Source organism: Galeopterus variegatus, unplaced genomic scaffold (assembly GCF_000696425.1).
Source record: "Galeopterus variegatus unplaced genomic scaffold, G_variegatus-3.0.2 Scaffold9981, whole genome shotgun sequence".
Taxonomy (NCBI): domain Eukaryota; kingdom Metazoa; phylum Chordata; class Mammalia; order Dermoptera; family Cynocephalidae; genus Galeopterus; species Galeopterus variegatus.
The window spans coordinates 81,199-87,048 of record NW_007736092.1 but is presented as its reverse complement, the minus strand read 5'-3'; positions in this window follow the sequence as shown (position 1 = coordinate 87,048).

Below are 5,850 nucleotides of genomic sequence, written 5' to 3'. Positions count from 1 at the left end.
CATTTTCAGTGTGTACAGTTTCCTTAATTATATGACTATAACATGATTTACTGAAGCTATTTTCTAGTATTGAATATATTGTTCTTTCCCCAACTTTTTCTCAGTATCATTTCCTCAGAATAAAGAAATTCCAAATTAAAAGCGTCATTTTGTAAGGATGGCCTAAGCAAATATATCCAATTCTAATTCAGGATATTCTGAGTCTATTTTGGTTTCTGGCCTTGAGCCACTTGAGAATGTAACATTAGATGTATATTTTTAAATTTACTCTGAGAAAATCATGTAGAAGAATCCAAAAATATAGTCTTTAAAATAGACACAAATTTGACATACTTAGTCTTAATTCATATCCCCGGGGATAAATGAGACTTTGAGTTTTTTCAGAAATGCTGCTCTATAGCATTTTCAATCAATTAATTTATTTTAATTAACAAATAAAAATTATATACATTTCTGTTATACAACATGATGTTTTGAAATATGTATGCATTGTGGAATAGCTAAATCTAGATAATTAACATATGCATTACCTCACATAGTTATTTTATGTGATGAGAACACTTAAAATCTCCATTCAGCGATTTTCAGGTATACAATACATTGCTATCAACTATAGTCACTATTTTGTACAATAGATATCTTAAACATATTCCTTCTATCTAAATGAAATTTTGTGCCATTTGACCAACATCTCCCCGATGTCCACAACACATACACACACACACACACACACACACACACACACGACTAGCCCCTGGTAACCATTTTATTCTCTCCAAAAGTTTCACTTTTTTAGATTCCACATATGTATGAGATTATCTGGTAGTTGCCTTTTTAGGTCTGGTTTATTTCACTTAACATAATGTCTCCAGGTTCATCTACATTGTCTAAAATGACAAAATTTCTTTATTTTAATGACTGAATAGTATTCCATTATGTAGATGTGCCACACTTTCTCACACTTATGCCATTCATCTGTTGATGGACACCTACACTGATTTTTCATCTTGGCTAATGTGAATAATGCTGTAATAAACATGGGAGTTAAGTTATCACTTTGATGTACTAATTTTATTTCCTTTGGATATATATCCAGTAGTGGGCTTGCTGGATCATACAGTAGTTCTATTTTAAAATTTTTTAGGAACCTCCATACTGTTTTCCATAAGGGCTGTAGTAATTTACATTCCCACCCAAAGTGGGTATGCGTTGCCTTTTCTTTACACACTCACCACCACTTGTTATCTTTTGTCTTTCTGATAATAGTCATTCTAACAAGTGTGAGGTGATACCTCACTATGGTTTTAATCTGATTTTTGTATGATGATTAATTATGTTTAACATTTTTTCATATACCCTTTGGCCATTTGTACATCTTATTTCGAGAAATGTCTTCACATCCTTTGCCCATCTTTTAACTGGGTTATTTGTTTTCATGCTATTGAGTTATTTGATTTTCTTACTTTTTTAAAATTTTGATCCCTTATAAGATGTATGGTTTGCAACTATTTTCTCCGCTGTCTTTTTATTCTGCTGGTTGTTTTATCAGCTGTGCAGAAGCTTTTTAGTTTGATGTAATGCCAAAAATTTTGATCCCTTATAAGATGTATGGTTTGCAACTATTTTCTCCGCTGTCTTTTTATTCCGCTGGTTGTTTTATCAGCTGTGCAGAAGCTTTTTAGTTTGATGTAATGCCCTTTGTCTATTTTCCCTTTTGTTGCCTGTGTTTTGGGGGTTGCTATGGTTTGAATGATTGTTCCCTTCAGGACTCATGTTGAAACTTAATCTCTAATGTGACAGTATTAATATGTGGGGCCTTTAAAAGGTGATTAGGTTGTGAGGGTTCTGCCCTCATGAATGGATTAATCTATTTATGGGTGAATGGATTAATTGATTAATGTGTTAATGTATTGATAACATCACTGGAGTGGGTTACTTATCACAAGAATGAGTCAATTATGAAAGCCACTTTTGCTCTCAGTGCACCTCTCCTGCCCAGTGATGCCTTCTACCATGTTTTAACACAACACAAGGCCCTCAGCAGAAGCCAACCAGAAGCAACGGCCTGATCTTGGATTTCCCAGCCTCCAAAATCATGAGCCAAAATAAACCTCTTTGATTTATAAAATACCCAGTTTTAGGTATTCTGATACAGCATCATAAAATGAGCTAAGACAGGAAATTGGTACCAAGAAGTGGGGTTGTTGCTAACAATAAATACTTGAAAATGTGGAATTGGCTTTGGAACAGGGTAAAGTGTAGACATTGAAGCAGTTTTTAAGTGAATGCTATAAAAAGTACATATTTCTGTGAATGAAGTGTTAAGGGTGATTCTGGTGTGGGCTCAGAAGGGAAGACTATGGAATATCTGCACCTTCTTAGAGATTACTTAAGTGGTTGTGATTAGAATGTTGATAGAAATAAAGATAGTAAAGGTCATTCTAACAAGGTCTTAGATGGAACTGAAGAGCAAAGTATTAGAACCCAAATAAAGGCAATCCTTGTTAAGAAAACAGCAAAGGAATTGGAAGAATTTTCATCCATGCCCTAGGATTTTGTGGAAGTCTGAACTTGAGAGTGATAAACTATGTTATTTGACAGAAGAAATTTCTAAGCATCAAAGCATGCAGTATGCTACATGTTTACTTTGGGTGCTTGCAGTGAGACTCAGGAGAAAAAAGATGACTTAAGGGCATAATTCATANTACTTTGGGTGCTTGCAGTGAGACTCAGGAGAAAAAAGATGACTTAAGGGCATAATTCATAATTAAAAGGGGGGCAGAATGTAAACATTTGGAAAATTTGTAGCATGGCCATGTAAAGAGCAAAAAAGTGTGACTGAGTGTGGCCAACTGTCTGCTTGCTATGAAGATTAATATATACAGAAAGGATCATTAAGACAATGGTAGGAAGACCCCTAATTCATTTTAGAGATTGTTGAGGCTTCCCCTCCCATCACAGATCCAGAGCTCTAGGAGGACAGAATGTTTTCAAGGGAAGGGCCAGGGGCATCCTCCGTGAACTCCCTGCACAGAGATATTTCAGACCTCTGTTATTCACATTATGGTACAGGGTCTTTGGCTACTCCAGCCATGGCTCAAGCAGCCCCAGGTGCAGCTCTATTTGTTGCTGTGGAAGGTACAATACTTGTATATAAATCCTTTGAAATCAAGCCATGAACCTTTGTGATGTATGCATGGTGCTAATTCTGCAGACATGCAAAATGCAAGAACAGAACATGACAGTCTCCACCTAGATTTCAAAGGATGTATCAGATTGCCTGGAAGCCAACAAAAACTACCACAGTGAGCCTCCACAACCCCAGAACCATAGGAGGGAGACCAAACCAAGACCCCAAAACTGTAGAGCTACCAGTGTGCAATGCCNTGTATTAATGGACTAATGAATTAATGGGTTATCATGAGAGTGGGTTAGTTACTAGGAGAGTGTGTCTGCTATAAAAGCCAGTGTGGCTCTCAGAATGCCCCTCTTGCCCTGTGATGCCTTTCGCCATGTTAGAACAGCAAGAATGTGCTCACCAAAAGCCAAGCAGATGTCAGCGCTGTGCCCTTGGACTTTCCAGCTTTCAGACCTGTAAGAAATAAATTTATTTTTTTCATAAATTACCCAGTCTTGAATATTTTGTTATAACAATATAAAATGAACTGAGACAGGTGTTTATATCCAAAAAAAAAAAAACATCATAGCCCAGTTGTGAATCTTTCCTTTATGTTTTCTTCTAGTAGTTTTATAGTTTCTTGTCTTAAATGTAAGTGTTTATTTTGAGTTGATTTTTTTATACAGTGTGAGATGAGGGTCTAATTTTATTCTTCTGCATGTGGACATCCAGTTTTCCAAACACTAATTTTTGAAGAAACTGCACTTTCCCCATTGTATGTCCTTGGCATATTTATCAAAAATCAATTGACTATNCTGTGAATGAAGTGTTAAGGGTGATTCTGGTGTGGGCTCAGAAGGGAAGACTATGGAATATCTGCACCTTCTTAGAGATTACTTAAGTGGTTGTGATTAGAATGTTGATAGAAATAAAGATAGTAAAGGTCATTCTAACAAGGTCTTAGATGGAACTGAAGAGCAAAGTATTAGAACCCAAATAAAGGCAATCCTTGTTAAGAAAACAGCAAAGGAATTGGAAGAATTTTCATCCATGCCCTAGGATTTTGTGGAAGTCTGAACTTGAGAGTGATAAACTATGTTATTTGACAGAAGAAATTTCTAAGCATCAAAGCATGCAGTATGCTACATGTTTACTTTGGGTGCTTGCAGTGAGACTCAGGAGAAAAAAGATGACTTAAGGGCATAATTCATATTTAAAAGGGGGGCAGAATGTAAACATTTGGAAAATTTGTAGCATGGCCATGTAAAGAGCAAAAAAGTGTGATTGAGTGTGGCCAACTGTCTGTTTGCTATGAAGATTAATATATACAGAAAGGATCATTAAGACAATGGTAGGAAGACCCCTAATTCATTTTAGAGATCGTTGAGGCTTCCCCTCCCATCACAGATCCAGAGCTCTAGGAGGACAGAATGTTTTCAAGGGAAGGGCCAGGGGCATCCTCCATGAGCTCCCTGCACAGAGATATTTCAGATCTCTGTTCTCCACATTATGGTACAGGGTCTTTGGCTACTCCAGCCATGGCTCAAGCAGCCCCAGGTGCAGCTCTATTTGTTGCTGTGGAAGGTACAATACTTGTATATAAATCCTTTGAAATCAAGCCATGAACCTTTGTGATGTATGCATGGTGCTAATTCTGCAGACATGCAAAATGCAAGAACAGAACATGACAGTCTCCACCTAGATTACAAGAACAGAACACGACAGTCTCCACCTAGATTTCAAAGGATGTATCAGACTGCCTGGAAGCCAACAAAAACTACCACAGTGAGCCTCCACAACCATAGGAGGGAGACCAAACCAAGACCCCAAAACTGTAGAGCTACCAGTGTGCAATGCCACCCTGGGAGAGGTGAAGCATGGGCTCAGCCCAGAAAAGCCTAAGGCTTGGGGACTCAATTTCCACACCAGTATGTCCAGGAGGCAACACATAGAATGAAAGATTATTCTGGAATCTTAAGACTTAATTTTATAGTTTCAGTTGGGTTTTGGACTTACTTGAGACCAGTTACCCCCTTCTTCTGGACTATTTCCCCGTTTGCAATTGGAATATGTACCCTACAACTGCCTCACTATTGTATCCCGGAAGTAGGTAACTTATTTTGATTTCACAGCCTCACAAATGAGACTTTGGACTTCAGACTTGGAGTTGATGTTGAAATGAGTTAAGACTTTCTGGCCATGAGATAGAATAAATGTGTTTGTATCTGAGAAAGATATAAATTTTGGAAGTCCAAGTAGAAAACTATGGTTTGAATGTTTGTCCCCTTCAAAACTCATGTTGAAACTTCATCCCCAATGTGACAAGTTTAAGACGTGGGCCTTTTGAAAGGTGAGTGGGTCATGAGAGTTCTGCCTTTATGAATGGATTTATAAATTAATGTATTAATGGACTAATGAATTAATGGGTTATCATGAGAGTGGGTTAGTTACTAGGAGAGTGTGTCTGCTATAAAAGCCAGTGTGGCTCTCAGAATGCCCCTCTTGCCCTGTGATGCCTTTCGCCATGTTAGAACAGCAAGAATGTGCTCACCAAAAGCCAAGCAGATGTCAGCGCTGTGCCCTTGGACTTTCCAGCTTTCAGAACTGTAGGAAATAAATTTATTTTTTTCATAAATTACCCAGTCTTGAATATTTTGTTATAACAATATAAAATGAACTGAGACAGGTGTTTATATCCAAAAAAAAAAAAAAAAAAAAAAAAAAAAAAAAAA